This window comes from Lytechinus pictus, chromosome 13 (assembly GCF_037042905.1).
Source record: "Lytechinus pictus isolate F3 Inbred chromosome 13, Lp3.0, whole genome shotgun sequence".
Classification (NCBI taxonomy): Eukaryota; Metazoa; Echinodermata; class Echinoidea; order Temnopleuroida; family Toxopneustidae; genus Lytechinus; species Lytechinus pictus.
The window spans coordinates 25,137,271-25,155,177 of record NC_087257.1 but is presented as its reverse complement, the minus strand read 5'-3'; positions in this window follow the sequence as shown (position 1 = coordinate 25,155,177).

The window sequence follows — 17,907 nt, the reverse complement described above, 5'->3', positions numbered from 1 at the left end:
CATAATGGAAATTGTTTTTTTTTGTTCAAACATCCTAAAGCTGCAAATTACCCCCCCCAAAAAAAAAAAATCTAAAAAAATTAAGGAATCAGAGACTTGACGACACGAGTGAGATCGTCCGTGAATCCTTGTGTGACCGCTGTCCTGAGACACACATCTCTAGACTCGAAAGGAACGTTGGAAGACAGTACTGAATGGTACACCTTTACAAACACAAGCGCCCTCTCCGATTGCCTATCAGTAATAAGAGTCATTCTGGCCGTACTGAGGTGGAATATTTGTGTCTATGACTCCAATGAGCTTGTCGTACTTTGGACTACAGGCCGCCAGAGCTGCCCTTAGTTGAAGGTATCCTGAAACTCCCCGGGACTTGACCGTGGCGACTAGTCTTTCAGTTTGGATCCTCTGTGTGGCGCCATTGATGATGTGACCTGCTTCGAGCTCACTGATGCTGTTATGTGCTACCATGTAGTGAAGGACATCGACGACGCGAACTTGTTGGGTGATCTGATGATCAAGGATGAGAAAAACGGCCATGTTGAAGTAAGCATCCTGTCCTCCTAGGTTGAACGCCATCTTGAGAAGATTTGCGCTACCTCAGCCAGAGGAACCCCAATAAACACAATGTACAAGACTTCTCACAGCACCTGCAGGTAGATGGGAAACAATTACAAAGCATTAGACAGACCATCTGATAATACGCTGGGGTGGAGATAAAAGAAAATACAATAAAAAGACAGGTGTACAGAGGAAATACTTAAAAAGTAGTATTCGTAATCGTCGTCGTCCTCGTCGAATTGATAATAATAGTAGAAGTAGTAGTAGTAGTAGTAGTATTAGTAGTAGTAGAAGTAGTAGTAGTAGTAGAAGAAGAAGTAATAGTAGTAGTAGCAGCAGCAGCAACAGCAGTGGTAGAAGTGGTAGTAGTAGTAGTAGTAGTAGTAGTAGTAGTAGTATAGTAGAAGTAGTAGTAGTAGTAGTATAGTAGAAGTAGAAGTAGTAGTAGTAGTAGTAGTAGTAGTAGTAGTAGTAGTAGTAGTATCAGTAGTAGAAGAAGTAATAGTAGTAGTTAGTAGTAGTATAGTAGTAGTTGTAGTAGTAGTAGTAGTAGTAGCTAGTAGTCGAAGTAGTAGTTAGTAGTAGTAGTAGTAGTAGTAGCAGCAGCAGTAGTAGTAGCAGTAGTAGCAGTAGTAGCAGTAGTAGTAGTAGTAGTAGTAGTATAAGTAGGGGTAGTAGTAATAGTAGTAGTAGTTAGTAGTAGTAGTAGTAGTAGTAGTAGTAGTAGTAGTAGTAGTAGTAGTAGTAGTAGTAGTAGTAGTAGTAGTATAGGGTAGTAGAAATAGGAGTAGTAGTAGTAGTATACTAGTAGAAGTAGTAGTAGTAGTAGAAGAAGAAGTAATAGTAGTAGTAGCAGCAGCAGCAACAGCAGTGGTAGAAGTGGTAGTAGTAGTAGTAGTAGTAGTAGTAGTAGTAGTATAGTAGAAGTAGAAGTAGTAGTAGTAGTAGTAGTAGTAGTAGTAGTAGTAGTAGTATCAGTAGTAGAAGAAGTAATAGTTAGTAGTAGTTAGTAGTAGTATAGTAGTAGTTGTAGTAGTAGTAGTAGTAGTAGTAGTAGCTAGTAGTCGAAGTAGTAGTTAGTAGTAGTAGTAGTAGTAGTAGCAGCAGTAGTAGCAGTAGTAGCAGTAGTAGCAGTAGTAGTAGTAGTAGTAGTATAAGTAGGGGTAGTAGTAATAGTAGTAGTAGTTAGTAGTAGTAGTAGTAGTAGTAGTAGTAGTAGTAGTAGTAGTAGTAGTAGTAGTAGTAGTAGTAGTAGTAGTAGTAGTATAGGGTAGTAGAAATAGGAGTAGTAGTAGTAGTAGTAGTAGTAGTAGTCGAAGTAGTAATAGTAGTAGTAGTAGCAGTAGTAGTAGTAGTAGTAGCAGCAGTAGTAGTAGTAGTAGTGGTAGTAGTAGTAGTAGTTAGTAGTAGTAGTAGTAGTAGTAGTAGTGGTATAGATGTAGTAGTAGTAGTAGTAGTAGTAGTAGTAGTAGTAGTAGTAGTAGCAGCAGTAGTAGCAGTATAGTAGCAGCAGCAGCATCAGCAGTAGTAGTAGTAGTAGTATAAGTAGGGGTAGTAGAAATAGGAGTATAGTAGTAGTAGTATAGTAGAAGTAGAAGTAGTAGTAGCAGCAGCAGCACTATTAGTAGCCATAATGGTTGGAAATTAAAAAGTGACATTTTTTCATTGTTTGATAGTATTGACAAATAGTGTTATCTAATGAAGATGTTGAATTATCCTATGCAAGACAGATGACCTGCTTAGGTGCTATCTAATTGTAATACGCAAAAGTAAAATTACTTCTTTGTGGAGTACTTTCTTTTAGTTGTCAAATCTTTCAGGGGATGGCACTACCCCCTGTCCTTCTCAGGTACTACACTGTAAAAATTGTGGTGTTAAAACTGACACCAGTTGGTGTTAACAGAGGACCACACCTGAGGTTTAAAATTACATCCTAGAGATTGAATATAACACCAAAGAGTGTAAATGTAACAACCAAAGGTGTTGTAATAACACCTATAGGTGTTAAACTAACACTTTCAATTTAACACCGGAGTAAAAATAACTGGTGTGGTCCTCTATGTACACCGGCTAACACCACAGTTTTTGCTGTGTAGTATCAAGTAGTCTAAACTGCACGTAACAAATGAAAGTTATCGGGGTGGATTAAAACAAGTAGCGCTTGGTGTCGACTAACGCTGCTTTTGACTGATCAGACGAGACAGTTAACTATACATCGATTTATTTTTCAATTGTGCTTGATTATGAGTCTTTCCACTAGTCATTTTCAACTATTCTGTTCGTATTGAGGTGGAAATATGATAGGATATTATGCAGATTATTTCACAGAAAGATTTATTCCCATCTGGTATTTTATTTTCCATTTCATCAATCGGGGGCAATTCCTGCCCGACAGCCACCGACAAAAGATATAATTGAAATAAGCCCACTCCATATCAAGCACATTATCATACGAAATGTTCAAGTCTGTGGATGTCATTATCTATATTATGATCACGTTACACTCTTATTTCCTACAGGGGTCCGTAGGAGTCATGTTCTTCAAATTTGTTTAAAAAAAAGTTAAAATATGTCCACCAAGAGAACTAGGAGAAAATATCATAATTCACCCTTTGCCATACTATGCATATGAGAAAAGGAAAATGCAATGCTTCAGTATATATTCTCTCATAAAATGTGTTCATACTCGTGAAATACGGGACAAACGGCGTCCCGGGCAGGGTCGCAAGGGAAGCGGGACAATTTGCTGAAATACGGGACTGTCCCTTGAAATCCGGGACGTCATCAGGTCACCCTGTCCTGGGCCCCTTTTCCTAAAAAGTTGCTATGATAGCAGCTCTTGCTGGAATGTCAACTTTCGTTGAAGAGCCAATCATGAAGTAAAGTTTTGATTGTTGTCATGGTACACTCTAAATTCCAAGGATTTAAAATAGATCCAAATCGGCTAAGGATAGTGACCAGCCGAGTGTTGGATTTGTTTTAAATCTTTAAGGGTTAACTTTCAAATCTCAAAAGGTTTAAATTCAAATCTTTTAGGTTTATATTTGAATCTACAAGGTTTAAAATTAAACCTAATAATCGGCTGGTCACTATTCACAGCCGATATGGATTTAATTTAAATCCTTGGAATTTAGAGTGTAATTGACATTCCAGCAAGAGTTGCTATCATGGCAACTGTTCATGAAATGGGGCCCAAATCAGCATCAGACCAAGCATGGTACATACTTTGAAAGCCCCCCTCAAGTCCTCAACTAGATAAACACTGTATTGACACGAGACAGACATCAAACTCTATTTTCGGCTCGACCCATCAACGCTAAAATCACCAATTTAATTGCTCTCTGTATGAGAAATGAAGAGATCATACACTGGGCGAATGGATTAGAGTGGAGTTTAATTAAACTGAACGAAATGGAATAGCGGAGGATGGGATAGAATGGCACGGAATGGGAGGAAATGGAATAAAATGGAAAGGACCATTAATAAAATTGACTGGAACATATCTGAATAGGATGAGATGGAATGAACTGGAAATGGAATTAAAACCAACGGGATGAAAAGGAATGAAATTAAAACCAATGGGATGACATATAAATTAATAAATTGGAATGAAATGGAATAGAATGGGATGATCTTGGAAGGAGAGGAAAAGGAACAGAATGGGATGAAATCGAAATGGATTATATGGAAATTATTCAATTATAATGGACTGGGATGGAATGGAAATTAATGAAATTAAACAGATCAAAATGGAATTGAGTACCCGTTTGACAATATATCTGGCGTTACTGTAAACCGAAGAAAAAAATAATATGAAATGAAATTACATACAATTTAGTAATAAAGGAAAGGAAGAAATCGAAAGGAATGAAATGAAATAGAACTGGACAGAATGGAATGAAATAAAATGGAAATGAATCAAATGAAACGAATGGAATGAAATGGATAGGAATGAAACGACAGGGAATGTTATTAATTGAAATGAAATTAACTAAAAGCAAAATGAATGAAATGAAATGGATAAGCCCATCGTTTGCAAAACTTGGAAGAAATGAAATAAAAACGAAGAAAACTAAAACTCGGCTCTTAATTTCAGGCCGACACCAAACTATAGTATAAAGTGTATAGTTGTAGCATTGGTTTGCATAAGTTCAGTTAATGACGCGTGTGTCATGTATGTGATTGATCTATCTATCTCCCTCTCCAAATCGTATCTAGGTTCCTTTGGTGTCACGTGATCAGTTATCAAAGGCCAGGGTCCCCCACTCAGTCCCTGGTAATTAATTGGCTCGATGGATGATGTCTGACAAACACATAAGGGTAGCGTGACTTGTGCGATGATCATTAACAATCGTACAATAGGCAGATTATATGAGCAGAAAATACACTACAAAAGACGAAAAGGGAAATAAGTCCTCAAACATCAACAGAGACTTTCGGCACCGGATTCGGCATTATGTTATAAACAAAGAATAAATAAAAGAATTATCTTTTTCCAGTTTGATAACAATATATCGAAAGTCATGGTGTCTATAATTCACTCTTAATAAGGATTGGACTATATAGGTGAGCAATGTGATAGTGAATATTGTGTCCGACTGATAATTATAGTAAAAAAATCAATCAACCAATATCTATTGGTTAGAATCGAACAGAGTTTGGTTGAAATCGACCATATTAATAGATCGGACACATTTTCACCAAAAGAGTTGTTATTTTGACCAATTCTATTGAAGAATTTTCCCTATTGACCGATCTATATAGGCACCATTTTGTTCAATGCTTTGAATCATAGGAATTATGCTTTAATAAACATCGAAGGACATAGTTTTTTTCTGAAAACGCTCCGATTTTGAGAAAAAATCTCAAGGACTTGAACAGAAATACAACCCTTTCCTCTATCCTGTCTATTAACAGTTTCCTCTCTTGTAACCTTTCTCGACTACATTGCATTGGACAAATAAATCTTAAATGTCAAGCATTTGATCGAGAAGGTTAGCATATATAACTTGCTTATGACTTCTCAAGTTAGGTATATTGTGAGCTTTCGCTCGAGCGGATTATAGACTGGAGATTTGCATTAAAACAAACCTTAAACTATAATTATATATTGTGGACAGGAGCGCGGATCCAGCACTTTACAAAGGGAGGGGGGCACATTTTTTTAATGAAAATTTGACAAGCAAAAAAAAAAAAAAAATCGGAGGTCATTTCGTCCGCGGAAAATTTGAAAAGCCATACAAGAGGTCCTCACTTTCAAAAGGGGTAGGGGCACACTTGAGTAAAAACGGTGTGTTTACATTGTAAATTTTGATTATGGCTCTCAAACGGGGGGCACGGGCCGGCTGTGCCCCCCCGGATCCACCAGTGATTGTGGAGAATGACTCTTTTTAGTCTTCAGACATCACTCCCAGTTTCACATTTAAAGAAAAGTGGAGTTTACAGCATTCAGTAGTAATGGGCTATACAGCAGGGAAGATGTGGCATGTTTTATACGAAACTGAAAACTGGCTTTGATTTTGTTTTTATTACAAATACTTCCAGCGTTCTCAGGCATTGTTAAGCAAAAGGCCTGCATGCATGGGCAAAATCAAACCCTTTAAATACGAAATGAAGCATTTACTAAACTTATAACTCACCGCCTTAATTGACTCGCTTAAACTCAACCCCCGGTCGCGAAATTTTATGTATGACTTTCCGGCCCTTTACATGACGGGGGAGGGGGGGGGGGGGCATTTCATAAAGCTGTTCGTAAGTTAAAAGCGACTTTAAGAACGACTGGTGATCATTTCTTACGAGCTAAACCATCTCCAATGGTGTATCCCATTTACCAAAAGAAAGGATCACCAGTCGTTCTTAATGTCGCTCTTATCTTACGAACAGCTTTATGAAACACCCACCGGGGTCCAGTAACACAAAAATTAGTGATCAATCGTATACGCTTGATTTTTACGATTAAATTTCAATGCAATCAATCGTTAAAATGTTACGATTGCTAATCTTTATGTTGCTATGGTTACGGCCCCCTGTATGTGCATAAAAATATAACTGTCAAAATGTTTTTATTTCATATCCGATTTAAATTTAATTTTTAGTGTTATGCTTGTTTGGGTTTTCACTTCTTTTGTTCAAGTCATCTTGTCGATTGGGTGGATTAGGTCATAGGGGAAAGCAAAAGGTGGTCTCGAATGCACTCGAGTGGTCAATATATTTTTTTGGTAAGTGATTTTCTAAAGTAATATGCCTAACATAATTATAAACATATTATAATAAACGTAACTATAGGACAACACAAGTATAGGATTTTAAAAAAGCCTTAAAATAGTTGGGCGAAAATTGCCCAACTTTTAACCAACCCTGGGCAACATACTGTCCACATAACTGTTGGTTAAAATCTGTCCAAATTGGGTAATAAAACTGATAATTGAGTAATATATTTGCTTATTGGATAATAATTCCCCAGACTATATACATTTTTACCAACATACATTATCCAACACAGTGGACGGTATGTTGCCCAACATTTAAAGTGTGTCGGAGAATGAGAAGGAAGGGGAAGAAAAGGAAAGAAAGAAAAATGAAGAGTTTACAAAACAGAGGTTTATCGTTGAATTATAAATTACACACTCTCAGTGATGCTTTAACAAGCCTATACAAGTTGATTAAAACATGAACCTACCAACACCGTAATTGGCTTCACGCAAAATTGCATGCAGAACGATGGGAATTTCATGATCTCGGCAACCTTTGAGTTGGTTAAAATAATTCTGACAGTGTATTTCATCGAGTAAAAATGGCGTCATATTTAGGTTGTCTTGACCCCTCCCCCGTCCTGTTATCCCTAGCTCTGCCGCCCGTGGAGCTATATATTGATACAGTGGTTTTACCAAATGACTTTCTCAATGATATTGTTATGTGATATATCAACTTGCTGCCAAATTGATAAACAGTAATTGTTATAAACCTGTTTATAATTACAGATAATATCCTTGTCGGTAATTTCACTTTCGAGAAAAATACTTGAAGGAGATCTATTATGTGACGATCGCTAATTAGGTCCTAACGGTTTTTTTTTAGAAACGTTTTGTGTCTATAAATAGTCTCTGTAATTCGATTTCCGACAACAATCTTAACAAAGGATGGTTATGATGTTATTATCTGTTCACCATTATTGCTATAATTGCAAAAAAATATTCCTATTGAATAGAGAATTGACTTAAATGAAATTCTATTTTTAATTTTAAAAAATCTATCGATCAATATCTTATCTCTTTCGAATTCAATGATAAAAAATCCTAGACCTGTCTAGCCTATAGCCTATAAATTTCATTGTTGAAGAGAATCATAATATCAAAGAATAAATGTTTGCAATCCCGATGCGATCATGATTGCAGTCAATAATGTAAGTAAAATTACATTATGTATCATAATACACGGACCCAGCCCCCCCGTGTAAATTACATATTTTCCCGTCTACATTCATACTTTTTGTTTCCTCTTGTATTTTGTATCTTAAGTTCTATTTTCATCTCACAAGTCATGTGCACCCTGAGCATTTTTTTATTAGAAGTGAGTGATATAAATATTCAAATAAGTAAAAAAATTGTGTGAATTTGTGAATGTATGAATAAATGTATAGACAAACAAATAAACACATAATTGAATGAATAAATGAATATGTAAGTCAATTAATACATTAATGAATAAACACATAGATAAATGATTATATGACTGAATCAATAAATAAAGAAATAAACAAACAAACAAATAAATAAGCAAATTAATAAATGAAAAATAAATAAATACATAAAAAGATGAATTGAATAACAAGATAAATAAATGAATAAAGAAACGAATGAGTAAACGGGTAAATGAAGAAACAAATAACAAATGCCAAACAAAACTACAAAACATCTTTTCATGGAGGATGACTTTCTAACAAACTTTAGGCGAATCGAATATTTTTGGTCTTCGATCCAGGGATAATTGTCAACTCTCTTTGTGCTATAGCGGTATATACATTGTCAACATCGGCCCACGGTTTAAATCAGGCATAATCTTTGCCCACTTTTAACATTGACGTTTGAACGTGGAATCCACAGCGGTTTACCACCGAATCATGGTCATGTTCGCGGTTTTTGCGGAGATACAATCAAACACTTATGCATAAAAAGTAGTGATTGCTGTTTCTTGCTTTTTAACTTGGTTGTGCATGATGAATTTATATATTTGGCATTTTATTTGCACTTATTAAGAAGAAAACATGTACATGTTATGTAGGCTACGGTACACCTTGGGGTTAGGTGCATAAACATGATTAAAAAACGCGAACGCCCTGATCAAGCAACCGCTCATGCTGCTCTGACGAAGCTTGAAAAACCCCAAGTGCTTAAACGCACAAGCGAAATGCTCGCTTTATGCATACGCTTTTTAGCTATAGCCTAATCGTCAAATAATTGCTGGCAGTCAGTTAGCGATTGCTTGAACTTACTAACAAAAGCATTTGCTTGCTCATTTTTATGCATACGGAATCAAGCAAAAGCCAAGCAAAAGCATAATAAAACCAATTGCTACTTTTTATGCATCTGACCACTGGCGGATCCAGGGGGGGGGGGGGCACAGCCGGACCGTGCCCTTTGAGAAGCAAAATTAAAATTTGTAATGTAAAAATGCTATCAAAACAGAAGTGCGCCCCCCCCCCCTTGAAAGTGAAGACCTTTTTTTGGCTTGTCAAATTTTTCCTCGGAAAAATGTGCCCCCGCCCCCTTTGGAAAATCCCTGGATCCGCCCCTGATCTGACCCATTAATATTGATTGCTGGTTGAGAAAAGAGATTTTGTCGACAGAGGTCAGCATTGCAATTTGACTTGAACCATCGTTATATATGCATGATCGTTAGATGCAATTTCGAAAAGAGGCTTGCAAATTTACGCTATTTGGCACATTTTTACATGTCTAAGGTGATTACGTGGTGGATCTAAGATTCCATCGGGGAGCAGAAATTTTTTTTTTTTTGTAAGAAGTTGCAAAGGTAATACCTTGACATGCATGGAATCTTAATTCGATTAGAATTAATGAAGTATCTCCCTATCTCGCTAAGTTTTTTTTTTTACATTTTTTTTTTAATTAAAGGTGATCCTCTTTTAATATCAAACTACAGACCCATATCATTATTATCAACTTTTTCAAAAATATTAGAAAAGATAGTTTTTTCACGTACAATTTACTTTTTGAATAACAACGAAATTCTAACTTGTTGTCAGTTTGGTTTTAGAAAACATCATAATACATCTCATGCTATCTTGTCCCTAATCAACAAAGTAGCAAACTCTTTTGACAAAGGCTCCCATACGATAGGAATGTTTTTAGATTTTTCTAAAGCGTTCGACACAATAGATCACCAAATTCTTTTATATAAACTGTCACATTATGGTATTAGAGGCATTGTGTTAGACTGGTTCCGTAATTATTTACACGAACGCCAACAATATGTTAGCATTGAAAATCATGCGTCACAATTGAGAAATATTAATTGTGGTGTCCCTCAGGGTTCCATACTTGGCCCGCTGCTTTTCATACTTTATATCAACGAATTTAACAGATCCTCGGACTTATTTTCATTTATTATGTATGCAGATGATACCAATCTTTTTCTTTCACACACAAACATAGAAACTCTTTATCAGATAGTCAACTCCGAATTAAACTTTGTGTCAACATGGGTTAAGGCCAACAAATTATCCCTAAATCTAGAGAAAACTAATTTCATGCTATTTAGCAACACATTTAATGAACTACCTTATCCAATTCTAATAGATAACATACAAATAAAACAGGCAACTACAACCAAATTTTTAGGTACATTCATTGATGACAAACTTTCATGGAAATATCACATTAATAATATATGTAAGGTAATATCTACAAATGTTGGTGTAATAAACAAGCTCAAATGGGTATTCCCCCCTAACATTCTGAAATATTTATATTCAACATTAGTTTTACCCCACTTGAATTACGGAATACTCGCCTGGGGAAACAGTGCAACATATATGTTAAATAAAGTATTACTCTTACAAAAAAAAAGCTATGCGGATCATAAATCAGGTTGATTTTAGACATCATACAGACGGTCTTTTCCAATCAAACAATATTCTAAAAATTTACGATATTTATCGATTGAATCTTGCGATTCTTATGTATCAGTATAACAACCAAGGGCTACCCTCCATTTTTAACAACATATTTCGAGTCAATAATGAAATTCACCGTTACCCAACTAGACAAATCAATTTGTATCATCTGCCAAGGACTCGTACAGCATTTACACAGAACACTTTTATATTTACTGCCCCCAAATTTTGGAATTCCCTTCCCCTAAATACGAGAGAGAGCTTAAGTATAGGTACATTTAAATTTAAGGTTAAAAAATCACTACTTGCCCCCTACTCACAACAAACCTCAATTACTTGATAATCATACAGATCCCACCTCCCCCCGACCCCTTTCCCCCACTCCCTTTTCCTTATTTGTCTTTTCCTTATCGTTTTTTTTTGTATCTTATTCTTTCTCCTTGTCCCCCGTCCATTGTTCTGTTTTTTTTTTTTTTTTTTTTTTTTTTTTTTTTTATATCATCCATGACCATGCATTTATCTTCCATATGTTCAGCGATTTTCCTACTATTTATGTTCCCTTGATTCGAATGATCATTTACCAAGTTTACATTATATTACGTTATTTACATTATTTACGAATTCGAGAGATCAGCGTCCAACAAGCCTAGCTTCTCAGCTGGTCTCTCTTTTCATTTCACCCCTTTCTTTTTTAACATACACACGAATACTCGTGCTTTTAAGAATGTTAAGTTTTATAAAATGAGGATATAAGTATCGTATTTTGTTCGTATAAATTACCCAATCTTTGCAAATGTAAGGTCGTTACTTTTGTTCATTTTTGTAATTGTATTTATGTATTTGTATTTATGTATTTTTGACTTGTATGTGAAAAATGGAAAGAAAAGAAATGAAATAAATAAATAAATCTAAAAAAAATCTAAAGTAGAATGACACTTTAAAGTTTCTTCTTAGACTTGGGAGCTCACCCAAAGTTTGATATACTTGGAAGACAAAGGATCGCATCTCCCCTGCGTACGGATGAGAGCACATCACTATGTGTAATGTTAAATATTCTTTCTAATTTCATGTGTATCGTGTAATCTTATATATAACTATTTAGTTATGATTTATTTAATCAACTTGTTTTACACTGAATTGGTTACAGCCCGATAGACCGCGGGTCCGATAGACCGCGGGTCCGATAGACCGCGGGTCCGATAGTCCGCGGGTCCGATAGACCGCGGGTCCGATAGACCGCGGGTCCGATAGTCCGCGGGTCCGATAGACCGCGGGTCCGATAGCCCGCGGTGTGTGTAAAATTATGGTCAGGATATAGTGAGATCCAATGCCATCAAGAGGTCAAAAGGCCAATGATACGAGTCCATTGGGGTTCTATAATGATGACCCAAAGGACAATCGCCCCCTGACATCTATACTTCAAGGAAAATATTATCCCCATATTTTATCGTCAGGGACTGTTACCCCCCCCCCCCGGAAATTTACCCTCTAGACGCCATACGGAGCCATCGACTTGACGACATGGCGAGATACTTTATCTTGCCATGTCGACTAAATAATGGCGCGATAAGTTCTCCTGCCAATTAAGTCAGTCCACTTATAAAAAGTTATATGTCAACATGGCGAGATATTTTATCTTGCCAAGTCGACTTAAATAAGTTACATGTCAACCTAGCGATATATCGGGATTCTCGCCGGGGCTTGTACACTTCATATCTCGCCATGTGGACATATCGACCTGACAAGATAGAATATATCGCTATGTCAAAATAATAAGCGTATTAATTACTTAGGCGGCGGAAGCGGGGGGGGGGACCTTTCCTCCTAAATTTGATGTGGGGGACGGTCCCCCCTAGATTTTTAGTTGAGAACCTTTTTTTTGCTTGTCAATTTGTTTTCTACGTCCCCCCTAAATTGAGGTGGACCCCCCCTAAAATCTTTTTGTCCCCCTAATTTTGGTTTATAACCTTTTTTCTTGTCAATTTTTTTTTCAAAATTGGTGGTCCTTCCTACAAATTTTGGTTGATTTGCTTGTCAATTTTTTTACCTGTGTCCATCCCAAAATTTCAGGTGGACCCCCCTAAATTTTTTTGCCTTCCGCCGCCAATGATTAATTAAGACATGGCAAGATAAAGTACCACGCCATGTCGTCACGTTAATGGCATTTTCAAGGCTCCATACTAGGGGTAATTATCCGGGGTAATTATCTGGAGGGTAAATTTCCGGGGGGGGGGTATCAGTCCCCGCCGGTAAAAATATGGGGATAATATTTTCCTTGAAGTAGTTGTCAGGGGGTGATTGCCCTAATTGGGTTATTGTTATAGAACCCAGGCGCGGATCCAGGATTTCGTGGGGAGGGAGGGGGGGGGGCAAATTTGACCTGATTTTTGGCGCCCATAATTATGTGTACTTTTCGAAAAATGGCGCCCACTCCCTCCCGGCCAGGCTAACTAAAGTGCCTTAAATGGATTTTGAATTATCTTATAATCACATTTAAAAAAAACCAAAGACCACTTTTTCATGTGTTCTTGAAAAAAAATCCATGAATATATAATGTAATATCAATGGGAGCGCAAAGCACGAGCGATTTTTTTTTTTTTTTTTTTTTTTTTTTTGGGGGGGGGTTCAATTTGGTTTAACTTCTTACCAGAGTAGGCCCTACTAGAATATTCTGTGAACGGGAGCTGTAGTTTCTGTACTGTTGTGTTAGAATACCCTTCAATAATATTAATGATAACCTCTTGGGAATAATGCAATCTCGAAGCAATCGACTAATTCTCCTCATCAGTGGCGTATTTATTCAGCATGGGTGCACGGGGGGGGGGGATGGATGGCGAGGGCACCAAGTTAAAAAAAAAATGAAATGGGGGGGGGGTAGACGTCAAAGAAAATCTGATATTTCATTCTTAAAAACAAATTGAGGTATCTCACAAGGCCTAAATAAATAATGAGAACGCGAAGCGCGATCTGATTTTTTTTTAATAGATTTATCATGTATTATATCCTGAAAGCCTAAGTCAGGGGCGGACCCAGCTTCCGCCATTAGGGGGAGGGGCCATTTTTTCACCCATATTTTCCCCGATCGGCCGCTCAAAGTTGATTTTTTTTTGTTTCTTTGAAGGGGTTGTCCCAGTGCCGTAATGAGCCAACAATTTCGAGGGGGCTCGATATGGTGTATCGCATAAAAATAATAAGAAGTTGCCAGTGAGCGAAGCGAGCAAGCAAATATGCTGACATTTTTATTACAAAAATACAAGGTTGTGATAGATTTTGACATATTATTTGGAAAATAATATTATATTTCATCCTTATCCCTTTCCTTTTCTCTCTATTTTTTCTTAGTCTTGATTCTCTCTTCTTCTTCTTTTTTTTTTTTTTGGGGGGGGGGGGGCAAAACACCCATGTCCTAACAGTCATTTCCTAGCTTTACTTTATAAGCAACATAAATGTGTAGTAATCTCTTAAGCCCTATGTAATCTAAAAATGAAATTTCATGTATTTTGTCCTGAAAATTGAACATTTTGGGCAATGTTTGTGAACCTGAACAGCGTATATAACTAGATAATTACCACGAGCGCGAAGCCGAGCAGAAATGTTAAATATTCGTTCTGGCCTGGTCGAAAAGGGACATGTTAAGGATGTTTTGCAGTTAGCCATTAAGACGATACGTATTTCAACGATTAAATAATGCGAGCGCGAAGCGCGAGCTGAACATTTTTGATATTCCAACCTAAAAAGATGAGATTTCAAATCCCCCAATGGGACATTCGATTCATGTTTGTCAATCATGAAAAAGGATGGGTAATTTTTGGTATCTTCCTACAATAATAATGCGAGCGCAAAGCGCGAGCAAATTTTTTTTGATATTCTGATTCGAAACTGGATAATTTTAGCACGTTTTGAATAAGATCAAGCTTTGTATCCTAAAAACATGCGTGCGCGTGTTTTAGAGTTAGACAGAATCCTGGCAATCTGAATACATTTCATTTTTCATCATAAAAATCAATAATGCGAGCGCAGAGCCCGAGCTGAAAATAATATTTGAAATTCCGATATGAAAAGGGTCAATTTAAGCACTGTTTACAGCACTGTGTATATAGGGAAATTTGATAGCACTATATAAATAATGCGAGCGCGAAGCGCGAGCTGATATTTTATTATTTATTTGACCTAGGGTCGAGACATTTTAGGCCTAAGGACATTTTGTCATCATATAAGAATGATGACTATCTTCTCTTTGTTTTCCTAAAAATTTATTTCTGAAAAAGGGACAATTTAGTTATAATGAATTTATACAAATTTTATTTCATATTTATTAATCTGTTAAGCCTAATGAGTGTGTGAAATTTGTTGACAGTGCATGAGGCCTGAAAACTGGATATTTTAAGTATTTTTGTAATCATGAATAGGATTCATTGGTTGATATATTTTTAGCAAATAATGCGAGCGCAAATCGCGATCCGGATTTTTCTTTTAATGGGGGGATTTAAGTAGTTTGTTATAAAATTAATATATAGGTATACATAACTCACCAATCAAAACGCGAGCGCACAGCGCTAGCTCATAGGCCTTTATTATTTTTTTTTTATAATCGAGACACCTGAAAAGGTATATTTAGAGAATCTTATATGAAATATAAAAAGACAATACATAGGCCTACTTGGCATATAGTGCGAGCGCACAAAATGTTGCAAATGTTGATTCAAACCATAAAACGGACATTTTCCAGAGCACTTAAAACATAAATTGGTAAATAAAACAAAATAATGAAAGATCGATGTCCGAGCTGAATTATGTTTTGTATATTGATATCAAAACTTGATATTTTAAACTATATCAGCCTATTGAGCTGTATTTACTGACTTAAGAAGGACTAAGGTACAATTCCTATTCTAATTGCTTGTCCTTTTCTCTTCCCTTTTTCTGTTTCTTACCCCTTTTTGCGCCACCATGGGGGGGGGGGGCAAAATCTTTGCCCCCTGGATCGACCTATGTATGTTGACTTGAAAAACACTAACACTTACATGTGGGATTGAAGCAGAGGATGCATACCTCATTAATCAAATATTGCGAGCGCGTAGCGCGAGCTGAATTTGACAATAACCCTTTTTTGTGACCCTGAACAGGGTATCTATCTCGCTAAACAGACTTAAAACTCGAAAACATTTTTTTTTCTGTTATCGTAAAAACGGGATATTTTAATTCAGCCGCATTAATTGAAGTTTTTTGGCAGGACATATATTTTACTATAAACAGGCAATGTTGCGTCCCCGGTCGAAAATGAATTTGCATGAAGCCCTCTAAGTTCAAGGTCAATTTGGCGCCCTCGGTTGAACATAAACTTGGCGCCCCCATCATGTGAAATATAACTTTGCCCTCCCTCCCCTCTCTGAAACATGTATTTGTCGCATTATGGTCAAAATTCAAATTAGCGCTCCCCTAGTTCGAACATCAATTTGGTGCCCCGCTAGCGCGATCGAACATCAATTCGGCGCCCCATAGTTCGAACGTCATTTTGGCGCCATCAAATCGACGTCCAGGTCAACATCTCCCTCTTCCGTTTCCCATCTCCTTTTCTTTCTTTTTTCTTTCTTTTATCCTCATTCCCCTTCCTTCCTTTCTCTCTCTCTTTCTTTCCCCCTCTTCTTTTCCCCCCTTTCTTCTCTTTCCCCCATCTTTTCTTTTCCCCTTTTCTTCTCTTTTTGCTGTCTTTTCTTTCCCTCTTTTCTCGTTTTTCCTCTCTTCCCACTTACTCTCGCTCTTTTTTCTTCTTCTTTTCCCTTTTTCCTTACTCCGTTCTTTTCTTTTCCCTCTTCCACTTTTTTTTATCTTTTCCCCTTTACTTCTCCCTTTTTCTTTTTCTTTCCTTCTCCCTTTTTTCTCTTTTAATATTTTTTCTTCTCTCTCTCCCCTTCCTCCCTCTCTCTCTTTCTTCTCTTCTTCCCCTCTTCCTCTCTCTCTCTTTTTTCTTATCTTTCTTCCCATCTTCCTCTCTATTTAGATATTCTTCTCTTCGTTCCTCTTTTTTTTTCTTCTTTTTCCTCCTTTTCCTTTCTCCTTTCTTTTCTTCACTTCCTTTTCCCTCCTCTTTTTTCCCTCTTCTTTCCCCTTTTCTTCTCCCTTTTTTCTTTGTCTTTCCTTTCCCCTTTTTCTTCTCTTCCTTTCTCCTTCTTACTCTCTTTTCTATTCTCTTCTTTTCCCATCTTCCTCTTTCTTTTTTTATTCTCTCCCTTTTCCCCTCTTCCCCCCTCTTTTTTTTTTGAGCTGGGGGTGGGGGGGGGGGGGTGAGGCAGTTCCCCCTCGGCCCTCCATGGATCCGCACCTGATAGAACCCCATGGCCTCGTATCATTTGACCTTTGGACCTCTCGATGACATTTGATATATCTGATCATAATTTTACACACACTGCGGACTATCGGACCCGCGGTCTATCGGACCCGCGGACTATCGGACCCGCGGTCTATCGGACCCGCGGTCTATCGGACCCGCGGTCTAACGGACCCGCGGTCTATCGGACCCGCGGTCTATCGGGATGTCCCCGTTTCATCAACTTTTGTTGTTTGCGTGAAAGTTTGATGTCAAACTTATTTGTACTTTTTCATATCTTAGGTTTTACGATTCATGAATCTTGTATTAGTTACGATGCATTTAGCGCTACTTAAAAACTGATTATTAGTATAATTCTCATATGTAACTTAAAAGTAATGATCGTTTACTCAACCTGTTTTACAATTATTTTCATCACATTTGTTGACTGCGTAAGTGTTTTTCATGGCAAACTTATTTGTTTTTGTCTTTTTACATATTAATTTTTACAATTCATCGTGTTAATTTTAATGGTCTAGACTTAATTGTTGTAGTTTGTAGATTTCTATAGGTGTTTTTTCATAGATGTACATTGTCTTCAATTACTGATGTAAGGACCCCATTGGAAATAAGCCATCTCGGCTTTCATGGGTAATCCTGTCAAGTGTCAAGGTATACACTTCTGTTCACATTTTCTTGTACTTGTTCATAGTTACCTGACAAATAAAATCAATCAATCAATCAATCAATATCATCCTGTCATGCCCGTATAATGCAGACTCACTATCCAACGAAACTGATCGGTGATAAGCCATTTGAAATAACATGATAGCTTTGATCGGTCTGGAGTCTGTTTCTTTGGTGTGACTGAGTTTTTTAAGGGGATGATATTTTGTGCCAAATATCTGAC